Source organism: Aedes albopictus, chromosome 3 (genome assembly GCF_035046485.1).
Source record: "Aedes albopictus strain Foshan chromosome 3, AalbF5, whole genome shotgun sequence".
Lineage (NCBI taxonomy): Eukaryota > Metazoa > Arthropoda > Insecta > Diptera > Culicidae > Aedes > Aedes albopictus.
The window spans coordinates 343,324,983-343,343,079 of record NC_085138.1 but is presented as its reverse complement, the minus strand read 5'-3'; the positions used below and the strand labels follow the sequence as shown (position 1 = coordinate 343,343,079).

The 18,097-nt window shown below is 37.8% G+C and overlaps 1 protein-coding gene across 9 annotated transcripts in view; it reads left to right on the top strand.

Moving 5' to 3' along the window:
• Positions 1 to 18,097, top strand: part of LOC109408623 (huntingtin-interacting protein 1) — a 122,969-nt gene that overhangs the window by 43,832 nt on the left and 61,040 nt on the right. The window lies entirely within an intron of this gene.

The window sequence follows — 18,097 nt, the reverse complement described above, 5'->3', positions numbered from 1 at the left end:
GGTTCGGTTCCCGGTCGGTCCAGGATCTTTTCGTAAAGGAAATTTCCTTGACTTCCTTGGGCATAGAGTATCTTAGTGCCTGCCACACGATATACGCATGCAAAATGGTCATTGGCAGAGGAAGCTCTCAGTTAATAACTGTGGAAGTGCTCATAGAACACTAAGCTGAGAAGCAGGCTTTGTCCCAGTGAGGACGTTACGCCAAGAAGAGGAGAGGAGGTATATCAATAAATTACTAATTAAGCTTTTTCTAGATTTGTTTGCTAAGCAGTTGTTCTATACTCTCATCTTGAAATTTGGTAGACCCAAAGTTCAGCAAAAATTTTCATACAAATATTTTTGAGAAAAAAAATCGCCTAAATCATGTTCAAAGTTTCTTGCCCTCTTTATCTTTTGAATTAAACCTCAATTTTTGAAATCGGACGCAAATCTTCGGAAATGTTGGCATACAAAAATAGCATGGTTTTTAGAAAATAACCCTAAACTTCTGGTGGGAGTGTACGTGTGTAAAACATTGGGGAAAACGATTAGAATCAAAACATAAACGATAGGCTGGCAGCTAACCGACTTATATTCACATATAATTTAAAGGTAGCTACTCCGGGCATACCAATCGCATGCGTTCCAGTATCAGTCACCTTCTGGCAGGCTGACGAGAGGCAGGTGCTATCTAATCAGCCAGTGCCGCAGCGGTGTTCAGAATTACATCAGTTGCAGTGGAGCTGTGCTTGGGTGATAACAATCCACTAACTCAATGGGGTAAAAGTGTCTTGTTTGAGGCCATTATTTAAAACCCCTAATTAATCCACCTAGCGGTGATGGTGCCTTCCTCGTGCCTTCGAAAACACATTTCAATAAAACTCAAGTGACATGTAGATGAATATCGCACTTTCATACGTTAAACAAAAATCCATTACATGGCACCAGAAATCATATCGTATATGTAGCTTTGATGTTTGCGCCTACATATATGTCTTAAGGACATATATGAGCGAATCCAAAGATGGCCGTCACAATGGCTGCCTTGCAAATACTGAAAGCACGGATCTCGTCATCTAAACAACAAACAGAGCTGAAAAAGCAATGAGTAGCCTTGCTCACTCGTGATAAATATTGAGTAGCATTTTCGTTTTCGGGCGTTTTGTGGATGACGAGATCGGTGCTCTCAAAAATGCACCTGGACGCTCTCCCATTTCACCATAACAAAAAGCCGCTATCTTGAACTTTGAGCCGCAATTTTGGATTTAAGTCCGCCATCTTGACTATTCTGGTCTTTATTTTTAGACTCCACATTTCTTCCCCATACCGGATATACCCATATTGCATGGTTTTAGAGCCCAGAACTCCATTGAACAGCCACCATCTGGTCGGCTCCACCCCACTACCCCGAACGCCATTACCCCGAACGCCACTACCCCGAAAGCCATAACCCCGAATAGGCCACTACCCCGAAAGCCACTACCCCGAATGGGTCATTACCCCGAAAGCCATTACCCCGAATGTCATTTCCCCGAATGGGTCATTACCCCGAAAGCCACTACCCCGAATGGGTCATTACCCCGAAAGCCATTACCCCGAATGGGCCATTACCCCCAATCATCCAGGAGATCACCAAAAAAGTGATGGCTGATTAGAAGTTGATAGTTATAAGTTAGAAAACGGTTATCAGTAACTAGTGTATGAATACTCATTTCCACCCTTCCCTATAGTGGTCAAACTGAACTTATTCAAATATTAGCCTTCTTTGAAAAATAGGCTGTTCTTTTGAGTTTGCAGTGTCCAACCGTGTACTGCTGCAGAGTTGTTTGGCATCCCGTTAATTTATCTATAGACATTTTTCCTTCTTTTAATCAGAGGCTGTTCTTTCGATTTTGAATGTTATATAGTTTACTAGCTGTCTTGCCTACTGCGTTTTTTGACGTTTCAAGTCCCTAGCCAAGCCCAAGTCCCCGTTCAAAATGTATGAAAACCCAATTTTCAAAAACTCTCAATTTTCCCATGTTTTTTGCCTCATAAACCTTCCCTGGGTGAAAACTAACGGAACAAAACTTAGACGACCAAATCGGGCCATCCGTTCGCAAGTTATGCGCGGTCCCACGTATGTCACTGCATTTTTATATATATAGATTTACAGACGAACTACTAACTCCATAGTGGATTTGATCTTCTTTGAATAATAGGCGGTTCTTTCAAATTAAGTTTTTGAAAATTAACTGGCGGCCAAATTGGTCCGATATTTTGCTCTTCAGTCGACCTATAATTTATTCGGCCTCAATGTTCATGGCTATGCTGGAGTGTAGCGGTTCAGTTGATTGAGTCTATCAGTATGCATTGGCTGTGGCCCTACTATGATGAATTGGTTCTATACTGTAACCCGCCAGCCTGTCGCGCTTTCCCGTTCGTAAGTGGGTGGCTTAAGCGCCACTCCTAAAGGAGACCACCCAACAGTTTCCAGGTTTGCCCGGCCTGAGACCCTTCCAGGGAATGGGTAAATTTTTAGAACTGGGGAAAGAAGCTGACTGGCTGCGTTAAACTTTCCGCAGTACTTCAGAAGAGGCGAAAGATCATAAATGCCCTAGAAGTTTCAAATGCAAACTCCTTAAACGCTTCAAAACCGAAATCAACTAGGCGGAGTTTTATCATCATCGGCCCAGTCCGAAAGTCTCTCCAAATCGTACTACTTCCAATTCGAGAGGGTCAAAGGTCGATTTCGGGCCGACTTACCCAGTACAACAAAATCAAACTACAAGGAAACGATCACGAACTACATGAAAATCCCTCACAAGACACTAATCTATCGAATACAAAAACTACATCAAGAAACGTTTGGGAACCACTGTATTACTTTATTGACCACACTACAAATGTCCCTACACGGAGAAACTGAAAAACTCAAAATTAGGTACTTTTAAACTCAATTTTGAGTTCTTTTTCATCTCCCTTTTCATGCGCTCTTTCTATTGTTGTCAGAGAGTGAAGAGAGAAACACCCCAACTTTTGCAGTTCCGTGCGTCAAGCCAAAACTGAGTTTCTAGCACAGTACTCAAATTTGAGTGAATACAACCTAGTCAAAATTTCGGTTGGGTGGAAAAAACTTAAAATTAGGTATTTTTTTCACATGGAAGCAAGCGGGAACAACCCAACAAAAACATCGATTCCATCAACTCAAAATTGGCTTGACGCACGCAACCCCGAAGTTGGGTGGAAAGAACTCACTTTTGGGTAGTTTCGTCTCTCCGTGTACATGCTATAAAAGCACAACGCAAGTTTTATTGAAACGAACGGATCAGTACATACATATATTTATTCCTCGATCGATCTTCTCTTCACATGTTTGCCTAGGTCTTTCTATCTTTCCCTTTCCTACTACTCTTTCGTTAGCATTCCCTAGTGTGTGTTGGCCTACGTCATTCCCCCTACTTCGCTGTCGTACTACTAACGCACAGCGGCGCCGGCTAGATTTCTCCTACAGCTGCGAGTGTGTTCAACGGTGGACGAATGTACGGGTATCGGTATATGGGCTTGGATCACAAAACGGATTCCATTCACGGTTTGAGATGGCTACGGGCTGTCGATTGTGCCGTACTGTCTCATGCGCATGGACGACACAACGGAAACATGCAAGCTTGGTACTTACGTTACTCTACCATGGATTTATGAGCTGGTTGGGTGGATTGTGGGTGGATTACGCGGTGACGCGCGACGTCGGTGGGCACACGGAGTGATCTTTGGCCTACTCCGGCCCGGGTTGAACGCGCGATCCGACGGTTCGCGCTTAATCCTTCCTCCACTGGAAACGTGGGCTTACGCGTGAACGCGGCACATGCGTTCGAGCGTCCTGCGGAACAATGGTTCGCTGTTGCTGGCGTTGTTCTCCGACGCGACGAAATGATGGCGGCCCGCCTGTCTAGGGCGCGTATCTGGACGCGACGCGGCCCTCTTCCGGCCACGTGTGCCCCGGGATTCCTCCGAAGTCGAAAGGTGGGGTCAAGAGCGGTTTCTGGCTAATGGTGGTGTGCCGGCGATAGCCTTTGCTGCCACGGATCTATTAATTGGATTTACACACCCGTTGATTACGACCCAAAAACACCAGATCGAAATTCACTGCTTACCCGTCTACTCCTCAAACAACACACAATTTGTCACCAAAAACTAACTAGCTGCTATTTGGGAAACTTAACTAGCACTAAGGGAAAGGGAAATCAATTAGTTATCCTACTAAGAACTTTCATGTAATTTCTTATTCACCTATTTCAACACACCACGACGCGGGACAAGGAAATGACCACTCTTGCCTCTTCCACAATTCGAATCGAAGTGGACGATCAAGTCTGGGATTGTCCTCAGATAGGCCGCTAAAATGTGACCTTCGGCTTCGAAATCGCGAAATCAGACGAAGTCCAATTCCGCGAGTGCAACATTCTCAGAATTTGCACCCGAAACTTCAAAGGCATTGTGACCTCTCTTTCCAACGGCCGCCTTAAAACCTTCAGTCAGATTCTCTCCCCAAGTTCGTTAGGAGTGCGCAAAACCGAACGGGAAAGGTCAATGGATCCTGAAAGGAATTTGGGACAGGTCGATGCCCGCCGATGGCATCACAAATTGCGCGCATTCAATTTAGCTGGCTTGGGTCCATTGCATTTGGGCGCGTGTAACTAGATATAGGGAACTCATTTGGGCAAGCGTATGCCAATTGCAACTCTTGAAGATAGAGATCTTTGTGCGGTGAATCAATTTTAAATTTAAATGGAAAAAACGAATGAACATGCAACATAATTAATTTGGAAAAGATTTAATATATTTTACAGTGAACCTTTATAAATAGAAAAGCGTACTTGTTACAATACTATTTTCCAAAATGCTCAATTTTTTCGAAAAATCTATTTCAAAGAAATCCTGAGATCATTAGGCATATTAATTAGTTTTAGTACATTTAAATCGGCTGCTCTTCGTTGCTTGGTCAGATTGGAATCCACATTCCCAGTCGGTCTCTTCGTTCCTATTCTTTTCTATCCATTCGCCATGCCAGAGCCAATTACATTATAAATGAGCCGATGCAGAGTATGTGCCGTGTTTTTAATAGTTGTTTTGCTGTTTTTGATTTCAATGTTTCTCGTGTAGTGATTAAGCATAGATTTAAGCAAATTTTATGTTAGTTAATTAAGTTATGTTAGAATAGCTGTGTCATTTGGGTCTGTATTTTTACCTGTTGACAAATAAATAAATGTTAAATGTTAAATGTTAAATGATCTGATATTTTGTTTCTTATTTAAATAAATTGTATCAGTTGATGATCAGTTTCCGGAACGTCAAGTCGTAAAATTGTTATCAAAAATTTTCAAGATTTTAGTACTTGCAGTACTTGCAAAGCAAAGCCAGCATCGTTGGACTTTTTGTTGACTTGCGCGATTAAACTGTAACTTTTCTTTTCGTCAAAGGCTGTTTTTCAGTTTACTGGCAGTTGATCTGCTTACTGTATATGACATTTGCCCTTCTTCAGTTTATAGGTTGTTCTTTCTAGTTACATTGTTACCGGGTTGATTGACGATTAATCTATTAATTCTAGCTGGTGTTTTTCCTTCTTTAAAAATTGGGTATTTAAATTTTGTAAAATGCATTGATTTTTTATTATATACGAAAGAGCACCTTTTTCTGAGCTACTATCATTTTTTTCAGATTTTTAGAACTTTATTTTGGCACATAAAATCAATTTAAAACAGATTTTTTGAAACCACCTTTTGACAGCTGGGCCTAGCACAAAATGCGACAAGGGGTGATTCAACAAATCGCTCCCATACAAACTTCAATTCGATTTTTAACCTCTATGTGGCCGACAGGGTACTTGGGTATCTAGCGCCCATTTAAATAGCACGGTGTAGAAAAAGAAAAGCAAAAAAAATATTGGACACATAACGGTTAAATAGGTTCCCGGGCACCGAAAATCATGAAAATTTGGATGTCGGCTCAGCTTGGAATGCAGATTCAGATTTTGCAATTATCTAAATACCGTTTAAGAAGCCAATTTGACTATTCTTTTTCGACCTATATTGTTACAGAGTTGTTCGGTAGCCTGGTGGTTTATTGAACCTTGCAGGTTTCTGCATAAACTAGGTAGAGTTTCAGAGGAAGGGAGTCTATCCATAGTCTACGCTTCATACAATTTTCCAAATTTTTGTATGGACAAAATTATATGACGGGGAGGAGAAGAGGTCTGAGGTGACCGAAATTTGGTCTACGTGGTTTATGAATGGACCCATAGGAGATTTGCCCTTCTTTAATTTATAGGCTGTTCTTTCTAGCTATAACCTTGCAGACCTTGTGGGCGACCAACCTATCAACCACATTTTCCTCTTGTTAAGAGTGTGTTGCTTTTTTAAGTTACATTGTTACAGAGTTTAATTACCAAACTGTCTATTCCTCCTTAAGAGATTTTCCCTTCTTCTAGGTATAGGCTGTTCTTTCGAGGCCAATTTTTCGATCGGTATTATTTTGATCTAGCCTTATGATCATTTGGCATAGTGATAGTTTGTCCAAATGTCTTCACGGCCTTATGAGCCAGTATTGACAACCAGTATTTAAAGGAGATAGAAGAGGCAAAATGCCCCCTCTTTTATCTGTTTCTTTCTCGTGTTTGTTTACGAGAGTGAGTGAGAAAAAAAAAAGAAAAGTTGATTGATTGATTTATCTTTATTATTGAGATTTTAAGCCCAAAAGAAAAGTTGCGCATGTTGTTTTAAGGACAAACGTCTTTAAATCCCGCTTCAACAGAGAATCAGAACTTCAGACGCACAAATCTCAAGAAGCAAGCTTCAAACAACAGTGCATTTCATTATTCTGTTCTTGCTCACTTGTGATAAGCTTAAAATAAGAACATCAGTTACGCTGGTTTTGTTTACGAAGAGATTTGTGCGCTCGAAATCGTGAGTAGGTGCCAAAGTCGGTCATTGTGGCGGCCATTTTGGGATTCTAACAAGTCTGTCCTTAAGGTTATTCTTTCAAACAGTATCTTCTGGTATTAAAGCTGTCAGTAATGTTATTGAATTATTTCTTCTTTCAACAATGGCTTCTCTTTCAATATCCTTTACGAATAATATATATAAACCATCATCAGAACAACCCATTTAAAAATATGCTTTCGGGGTAATGGCGTTCGGGGTAGTGGCCTATTCGGGGTAGTGGCATTCGGGGTAATGACCCATTCGGGGTAATGGCTTTCGGGGAAATGGCCTATTCGGGGTAATGGCTTTCGGGGTAATGGCGTTCGGGGTAATGGCGTTCGGGGTAGTGGCATTCGGGGTAATGGGGTAGAATCATCTGGTCACCATTTTTTTGGAGTCCACAATTCGTCCGTATATCAAATATTCATATTTTATTGTATATGACACGGATTTAGAGCTAAAAACGCCATTAAACAGCCACCATCTTGAATTTGGAGCCGTCATCTTGGTGTTTGGGCCACCATTTTGCATATTGCGGTCGCCATTTTTGACTCCAGACATCTTCCCTATACCAAATATACCCATATTACATGCAGTTAGGGTCTAAAACTGCTTTAAACAGCCACCGTCTTGAATATGGAGCCGCTATTTTGGATTTTAGATCGCCCACTTGGAAATTGTGGTCACCATTTATGAACTCCGGATATCTTCCTTATACCAAATATACCCATTTTTCATAGTTTTGGGGCCTAAAACTCCACTAAAAAGCCTCCATCTTGATTTGAAGCCGCCATTTTGAATTTTTGATCGCTATCTTGGATATTCAGGTTGCCATTTTTGGACTCCAGACATTTTCCCCACACAAAATATACCCTTCTTGCATGGTTTTAGGGCCTAAAACTCCGTTATACAGCCGCCATCTTGAATTTAGAGCCGCCATTTTGTATTTTAGACCGCTATCTTGGATATTCAGGTTGCCATTTTTGGACTCCGGATACCTTCCCCATACAAATTATAACCATATTGCATGGTTTTAGAGTCAAAAACTCCTTTAAACAGCCTCCATCTTGAATTTGAAGCCGCCATCTTGAATTTTAGAACGCCATCTTGAATGTTCAGGTCGCCATTTTTGGACACCGTATATCTATCCCATACAAAATATACCCGGGTCATTCCACGCCAAGTGACCGACCGCTTGCAATCGACCATCACGGATTTGAACCAAATTTGGCTGAAACATTTGTTTAGATGGAACAAGAAAAAAATCCAAATTTTGGTGCCGATCGGATCACCCCTCGGCCCGTTGCAGCACCCCTCGTTTTGGCCGATATGAAAATTATCCTCTCTTTCTTTTATTTTTATCATTGAAACGATTGCACCTACACATTTTCGACCTTCGGCTTTTTTAAAGGAAATCGTTCAGGGAATCCAGAAAAAATATTATTTTTTTGGTACAGTGTTGCCAGATATCATATTTTTCAATTTTAAAACTAAAAATCGATTTTTCTCAAAATACGTATATTTTGATTTTAAAAATTGTGATTCCATCGTGTTTATCAGACGTTTTTCTATAGAAAAAGCTTAACTCCCCAAAGTAATTTGCGTCGTTCCTGAGATATAGCGTTTTTAAGAAAAAATATTCATTTTTTTCATATAAAGTATCATATAAAATCAGGTGCAGTTTATAAATTCCGTAAAAAAACATTGTTCGATGCCATATAATCGCGTTTTGTGCTGATTTGAACAATATGGAGTATAAAAAGGATTAAAAAAATTGTGACAGTGTTACCAGTTTACCTTTTTTATTATACCATGAAACCTAACCTTCAAGTGTTGGACAATGTACAGGTTATTCTGAAAATGCGCACCATGTGTGTTGCAAGATGTGTGAACAGGATAAAAACAATACACATCTTCTCTAACGACCTTGTTGTTGACCTTTTCTTCACAGACAAACAGACGTAACACCTAGAAAAAATTTCGCGAAAATCCATCGCCTAGTTCACACTAGGTGAAACGTCTAACGCTTAGAAAAATAATGTGCGCACCTCTGGTTGTGAAAGCTACAACTATAAAGGTTTAAAAAGATCGTTAAAACCAAGATCGTTTGATTTTTTTTCCAATGTTACGTCTGTTTGTCTGTGTTTTCTTGTTTATGGTCCTATCTGACAAAATGACCCGATAATTGACAGTTATTGTTAGTTTGATAGTTAGCATTAAAAAAAAATGGTTTATTGGAAAAGATGAGGATAAATTGTTAAAATATAAAATGTATCTATTGTGAAATGCATTTCAATTGTCATTTTATTCATTTCAACGATGTTGTAGATGGAAGTGTTGCCACACATGTCATTTTTATTGTAAACATTTAATTTACACAAAAGCTTTCGTAAATAGATAACACCAAATAAAAACAAATGATTTCTGTTTCTATACATAACGAGCACATTTGGCAACACTGCATGAGTATGAGCATAGATGGCAACACAATTCATAATTGCTACTCTATGGTTAATCGCAGCGAACGATTGTCGCTTTAGTTTGTGTGTTTGCTTATCAGCGACGACAGCAGCCACTTCGATCACTCACCAGCATTCTTCACCATTCGCCATTCATTCATTCACTTGCGATCAAAACTGCGACGAACGGCAACGAATATCCATGTCAAGCAACTTGCGCATGGCTTTCCACTGGTGATGGGGTTACGTGCTTGATCACGACAATCCGTTTGCTGCATCTTCTCGATTCGATTCAGCAAAAAGGAGTGAATATGAATGGAGTGAAGCGAATATACCGATCCTTAATATGATACTATACACTGTCGATCTGGGAGTCATCTATAATTGATCGAGCAATCGATTTGATTTATCGAAATTAACATTCGCGTACAACCGATCTCTTTTCCATGCAAAAAAAAAGCCTAAGAAAAGTAGGCTCTAGGGAGCAAACGCCACTAATCCATTTCACTCAGAAATTTTTGTTCATTCTTCGCCACGAAGAACAAACAAAAACTCATACTATATGCAATCACATCAATAGACAACACAATACCCAACACTGTTCTTCACTTCTCTGCCTGGGACAATAAAAGACATGATCTATTATTCGGCAATCCAGTAAGAGTAAACGCAATACCCGCACCTATTGTTTGCGTTTCCGCTAAATACTAGCATACTTGGCAACACTGCCGTAAAAATCAATCAAAAGATATTTTTACAGGGATTATTATAAGGAGTTGGACCTTCGAATATAAACTAAAAATACTGAAGTCTGAGCTACCAGTTGCGCGACGATGCGTAGTATCTAATATTATCTAATTCCAAAGGATATCATACTTTATATTTTATCATATTCCATATTATCAGGTTCAGATCCGAAATTAGCTGCGGGTCATTGAATGTAGTTATATCGAAATTACATTTTCAGCACTGTTGCTTATTAATACACTCATCAAATGTTTTCCTGAATATATTTTACGTCGATGTTGCCAAATGTACTAAACCTAAATAAAAAAAAATACTTTTGGCTTGTTAATTAGATTTTATACTAATGTTCTAGTAAAATTAAGATTTCTACAATAAATATTACATATTTGGCAGCACTTCTGTTCAGATAATGTTAAAATATATGAAATTTGTTTAGAATTGATGATCTCAATCTCAGATACATTTTTTTAGTTCAACAGGTTATGCTAGTCCATTACGATAGACTCATAATTGATGAACTGGCAACACTGTAACATTTTTTTAATCCTTTTTATACTAGATATTTTTCAAATCAACACAAAACGTCTTTGTATGGCATCGAACAATTTTTTTTGCGAAATTCATAAACTGCACCTGATTTTATATGATACTTTATATGAAAAAAATGAATATTTTTTCTTAAAAACGCTATATCTCAGGAACGACGCAAATTACTTTGGGGAGTTAAGCTTTTTCGATAGAAAAACGTCTGATAAACACGATGGAATCAAAATTTTTAAAATCAAAATATACGTATTTTGAGAAAAATCGATTTTTAGTTTTAAAATTGAAAAATATGATATCTGGCAACACTGCACCAAAAAAATAATATTTTTTCTGGATTCCCTGAACGATTTCCTTTAAAAAAGCCGAAGGTCGAAAATGTGTAGGTGCAATCGTTTCAATAATAAAAATAAAAGAAAGAGAGAATAATTTTCATATCGGCCAAAACGAGGGGTGCTGCCACGGGCCGAGGGGTGATCCGATCGGCACCAAAATTTGGATTTTTTCTTTTTCCATCTAAACAAATGTTTCAACCAAATTTGGTTCAAATCCGTGATGGTCGGTTGCAAGTTTTCACATTTTCTCGGTCACTTCATATGGAATGACCCACCCCTTATTGCATGGTTTAGGGCCTAAAACTCCGTCTACAGCCACCATATTGAATTTGGAGCCGCCATCTTGAATTTTAGACCACCATCTTGGATACTCAGGTCGCCATTTATGGGCTCCAGACATCTTCTCCATACAAAATATACCCTTGTTACACGGTTTTAGTGCATAAAACTCCATTAAACAGCCGCCATCTTGAATTGGAGGCGCCATCTTGGATTTTAGACAGCCATCTTGGATATTATGGTCGCCATTATTGGACTCCAAACATCTTCCCCATACAAAATATACCCATATTGCATGGTTTAGGGCTTAAAACTCCATTATACAGCCGCCATCTTGAATTTCGAGCCGCCATTTTGGATTTTAGACCGCCATCTTGAATTTTGGACCGACATCGTAGAATTTTCGGTCTCTTGTGTTAATATCCGCACAAAATTTGTCAACCATGCTGAAGGTTACAAAAATCGCCGCAGTTTGATGTGTCGCATGATGGGGCTTGGTCGGGGACTTGGTTCAGTTTTATATGCGGCCAATTCTACGGGTGCTGGTCCGGATCACTCAAATGGCCATAACTCCGGAACGCCTCTATCGATCACCATTTTTAATAGCAAACAATGCGGTGAAATTCCGGTTCGATTCGAGCTATAATCCGAAAAATCGGCCAATGAGAAATGCCTTAAAAGTGAGTGACCTTTTTGTACACAGACATACATACACACATACATGCATACACACATACACACATACAGACATCATCTCAATTCGTCGAACTGAGTTGATTGGTATATGTGACTTGACCCTCCGAGCCTTCTATCGAAAATTCGTTTTTTGAGTACACTTTGGTGTACGAGAAAAGCAAAACAAATAACCATAACAGAGTTTGAACGGTTTTGATTTAGATTTTGAGTTTAGATTACATTTGAAGTGATATTATAGATGATTTTTATTCCATGTCTTTTTGAATTCGATTCGGTTGCAAAATATAAAAGTGTTTAGTTATGTTATTACGGTAGAAATTATTTTCGTAAAAAAAAACTTTAAAAAAGGTTGAAATGTATGGCCCATAAAAAATAATGCAAAAATATATGTTTTTCGTTTTTTTTTGGTAATTGGGTTTTTAAATTAAGAAAAATTCAATGATTTTTTATTTTTAAACAAAAGAGCACCTTTTTCTGAGCTGCTCAGATTTTTCTCAGATTTTTAGAACTTTATTTTGGTATCTAAAATCAATTTCAAAGAGATTTTTTGAAATCACCTTTTGACAGTTGGGCAACTGCTTGACAGCTCCGCTCAGTACAAAATGCGACGAGGGGTGATTCGACAAATCGCTCCCATACGAATTTCAAATTGATTTTTAAATAGGTTCCCGGGTACCAAAATTGATGAAAATTTGGATTTCGGCTCAGTTTGGCATGCAGATTCAGAATATGGAATTATCTCAACACCACTAAAGAAGCCAATTTTTGATGCAATTTTTATAATGAAATCATCTTTTCAAGATAAGGCTAAAATAAGGAGGGGATTATCATACAGGACATCTCAAATTTGTTTCATTTGCTAAGTATTTGCGATGCCTAACAGTTTCAAACCATTTCTAAAATACTTTCATTTTTCCTCATTTTTTTTTGCTTAATGATTTAGATGAAAACTTCTAAACACATGGAAATCATGCAGAAATATGTACTCTTAGAAACGCCCACGTTTGGAAAACTGTTTGAAAACAATATCAGATGCTTAGGAACCAAAAACTAAAATAATGGCATATTTTCAAAGCCGTGTATAAGATAGATCAATTAATAACTTCACACTGTTTGAAAAAACTTTAAAATAATGTCTTGCTAATGAAGGCTCATAAACCTACGTATATAAGAGACACAAATACGTAGTACTTAAGAACAATTTGATTCATCATACCATCATACATATTGTTTTCTGTGGCAATCTATTTATTGCACCCATAAACAAATAGAAACGCTCCATAGAAAATCAAAAAGCCCTACATAAAGAAAGAACATATTTTCCATGAAAATGTGCAATGTTACCCATAAATAACTGTAAACTTTCCATTTGTTGTGGTAATTATGGTGATAGTTTTGTGAAACTGGCAACACTGGAAGCTCTGCAGTGTTTGTAGAGACACGACCAGTGCAAACCAGTCTGTTGGGAAGATAGTTCCTTTTGGGATGAAGATACTAGGATGTAAGTTAAAAATTGAATTGTATGATTAGGTAGTTCTATTTAAGTATATAATATATTTCAGCTTTGAAGCTGATCGAAATGTGATCTGCTGTCAAAAAGTATTTCATCATTCCGAAAGTCATCCCAACAAACTTCAAAGATCCTAACGGATTCACTGCGTGCACAATGGAGCAAAAAATAGAATTGCTAGAGGAACGGAAGCAATTATGGAGGAAGGAGTACGAGCAGAAAGAAAGGCGCATAGAAGAGGAGTACGAGCGAAATTTGATTGCGATTGAAGAGGATTACAAGAAGGCTATAAAAGAAATAGAGTTAGTCCTTCTGTGCCAAAAGGAAAGCCATCGAAAAACGATACGGTGAGGAAAACGCTTCCAAAATATCACCTCAATCTTGTGTAATCGGTGGAAATTCACCCAAGTTCTGTTGCAGTAGTGTGCAAAAACTCAATGTAGCCAAAGCGTCATCAAATCCAAAAGCAAGGGCTGAACTTACGAAGCCAATCGGTGATGTTCCAGTACCTCCACAAGTAAACACTAAAATAATCATGCAGGAGATGGCAACATCCATTCAGTCGGATGTGTTCCTATCTGCTTCTAATGACCAAATCGACACTACACTCTCTTTGATAATAGATAGAGATCTTCGTATGCGAGTGAAAATACCCGAGTTGATAAAGATCAGTCTTTGTCAGTCTGGCCAAATATTGCGGCGCTTATAATAAATCCACATTAGGCGGCGGCGATATGGCCGCTAGGAGATTCCCGCGATACAGACGCAATGTCAAAATCGAACAGATACTGTCACCCACCCAGCAGCATTGCAGCAGCCTTCAGGCCGTTCATATCAAAACAAAAGTTAGCACAATGGCATCTCAAGTGGCCAGAAATCGTAATAATATTTATCACGACATTGCTTCACTATACGCATACGCATCACCTCGTCGGCTTTGTATTTAATAATCGGGATGTTGTTAAGTGATGCTGCAGGAGGATGCGGCTTCAATTTTTCCATTTCCACATTGCGTCTGTATCGCGTGCATCTCCTCGCGGCCATATCGCCGCAGCCTCATGTGGATTTGATATGAGCGCCGCATGCAGAATTTTTGACCATCAGGTCACTCATAGTGGTGCGGGCATATTTTGGCAACTTGATGGAAAAGAAGAAGACAAACGCGTTTCGCGGATTTATCTTGCAAGAATATGTACAATACAAATTTCGTACCAAATCATCCTGTGGCAACAAAAAAGATGTCAAACCAGGTCATGCAGATTGTATATGGTGTTCGATCCTGGAGGAAAAATGAAAATAAAATCACAACAGTTTTACAGTTATCAAAATCAATTTGTGCCTTGGACGACAAACAGAAAGCAGTCAACCACACAGCTACACACATCACCATGTAAGAATGCCCAGAATGAGCAAACGAGATCGACTATTGTGTTACCAGTTGCGGCATGATGTGTGAAAGCAATTCCACGGTAAATTGGCAAGTGAAATGATGGGACTAGTTACCAGTTTCACGTGCGGGGGATTGTTGTGGTAATTATGGTGATAGTTTTGTGAAACTGGCAACACTGGAAGCTCTGTAGTGTTTGTAGAGACACGACCAGATCAAACCAGTCTGTTGGGAAGATAGTTCCTATTGGGATGAATATACTAGGATGTAAGTTAAAAATTGAATTGTATGATTAGGTAGTTCTATTTAAGTATATAATATATTTCAGCTTTGAAGCTGATCGAAATGTGATCTGCTGTCAAAAAGTATTTCATCATTCCGAAAGTCATCCCAACACCATACTTTATAAAAAATGTACCGGTAAAACATAAAATTTTCTCATTAAAAGTGAAGTTTTGCACCAATGAATAATACTGAAATGCTCCATAATAAAATACAAATGCTCTATAGAAAAATGCAAATGATCTATAAAAAATTAAAATTGTACCCATAGAAAATTGAATATTGCTCCATAGATAAATTAAATTGCACCATAAATAATTGAAATTGTACCATAAAAATACATGAATTCACCATAAGTATTATCAAATTGCTCCATGAAAAATTGAAAATCATCCATAGATAGCATATTCTCATAATTTAATTTGTCAGGGCTGAATTGCTTTACATTGCACTGCTTTATTGGTGCAAATGTTTAAAGTTATGGAGAATTTTCAATATTTTTGGGGAGCAAACTGTATTTTATTTGGTGCAGTTCGATAATACTTATGGAGCATTTGTCTATTTTCTATGGTGCAACTTCAATTTTTTATGTGCAATTTAATTTTTCTATGGAGCAATATTCAATTTTCTATGAGTACAATTTTAATTTTTTATGGATTTTATGCATTTTTCTATGGAGCATTTGTATTTTATTATTAAGCATTTCAGTATTGTTTATTGATGCAAAATTTCACTTTTAATGAGACAATTTTATGTTTAATCGGTGCATTTTTTATAAAGTATGGAACGTTTTGAATTATTTATGGGTAACATTGCACATATTCATGGAACATATGTTCTCTCTTTATGGAGCGCTTTATGTTTTTCTGTGGAGCATTTGCAATTTGTTATGGTTGCAATAACCTTTTGCCGTTTTCTAAAAATTTTCATTTGTTGTACACTACAATTTTCTGTAAATGTCCCATAATATATTAGACAATAAATTTTCTTACTTGTCCAAATCACCAACGAAAAACAGAAGAAAATCATGTTTTACGCAGAACTTTATGTTGTTTTGTGAATCTCCTTATTATTTTATTAAGTTTTCCTTTCAGTTCATTTCATTTTTTATCCCATTTCATTGCATTTCAGTTCATTAAATTTTATTAGAATGTATTTTTCGTTGTTCATTTTTCATTTTTTTTTTTGTTTTTTTTTACCTCATTTAATTTTTTTATTTTTATTTTTGTTTTTTTTTTTTCATACACACAATAAAAGTGTTATTAAAAGGCACATATTTTTTCATTCAATATGATATCCTTTAACGTTCTTCGTTTGTTTTCATTTCCTTTCATTTCATTTCGTTTCTTTAAGCCATTTGGTAATGAATTTACTTTTTTACTGCTATAGCATCCCCTCTGATTACAACGGATTATGAACGGACCTAATGTAATATTTAACCGCCCAGCGTCCTATTTATAGGACAGACGCCCCAAACGCCCAGCGTCCTATAAATAGGACAGTCCTTTTGATGTGAATATCTCCAGAATTAGACAAAGATTACTTTCTTCTGAGAAGTTGTTCTCCACATCCATACCTGGTTCACTAGGTGGCGTAAACGATGCTGCAAAGACTACATATGGTCACGATCTATGAGCTCCATTTCCAATACGAAAGAAATTTATTTTCCTGGAATCTTGACAATGGTTAATAATTTATAATTCATTTCTTCGGCAGAGTTGTTAATCAATACATTCAAAAGTCAATGTGTGTATGATTGTATGTTTATATACTTGTATGTTTATATATTTGTATGTTTGTCTTTTTGTATGTTTATATGTATGTATGTCTGTATATATTTACGTATGTTCCGGCATAACTCTGGAATGCGTCAAGAAATTTCAATCTGATTTGGCATACACATTCCTTAGGATGTGGAGTTGGTTGTAGGGGTATTGGAATTCAAGATGGCGGCTTAGGTTTCAAGATGGAGGCCTATTTAACGGCAATGCTGCTTCGGATACTATTATTAAGGGAATTTGCTTGAACTGTTTATGAATCGCTGTTCAATTCAAGGGGTGTTTCGATGTGTTCTTGTAAAATTATAGACTTCTAAGTTATTGCGCGTATTACGTTGAACGTCCTTTACAATGATTCTCTGTAAAATAATATACAAAACACGCATTGAAAAGTTCAACCAGAATTTCCCAAAATGTTTACAACGAAAACTTTTTATCTCGGCAAACTTTTCCGAAAATGCATTGGAGTACTCTCCGATTATGCTCCTCCATCAGCTGGCAGCATGAGCAGCATAAAAGAAATGTCAGATTGGATCAAAACAAATCCACACCAACCGAGAGACAGAATCTCACGCACGTGTTGCTCCTACGTTAAATATGTCATAGCGATGTGTCAGTTTGCGTGCTGTCTCGCTCTTCAATCGAACAACTATTCAGAAAAAATGATAGTTCTGATTCGTCATGTTCAGTTAGCAAATCCACGTACAATACGAAGATACTCTAAGCCCGAGAATGTCATCGAAATTTCCTTTACGAAAAGTTACTGAATCGACCTCACATATAACCCATCATCATGGTCATACTGAATACTCGTGCGCCTTCCGCTGCGGCCACATTCATAACAAACTATGTAGTAAAAAAAAATGAAAAATTAAGAAAACTCGGAGTTTTTATTTATTGTGTTATACAACTATTATACCAATATCTCAACTCATGAAGGAGATAGTTCAAAACAGTCTTTGGCTTGAATAACCTACACATAATGTGCAATAAAATGAGTGTAAGTATCAATCTCTGAAAAAAATCTTTATAAACTGAGTTTTCTAGACAAAAAATATGAAAAAATCTTGCTTTTCAAATACGTTGAATAATCGAAATCAACTTTGATTACCTAAATATTCTCCAAACATTGTTTGCAGAACT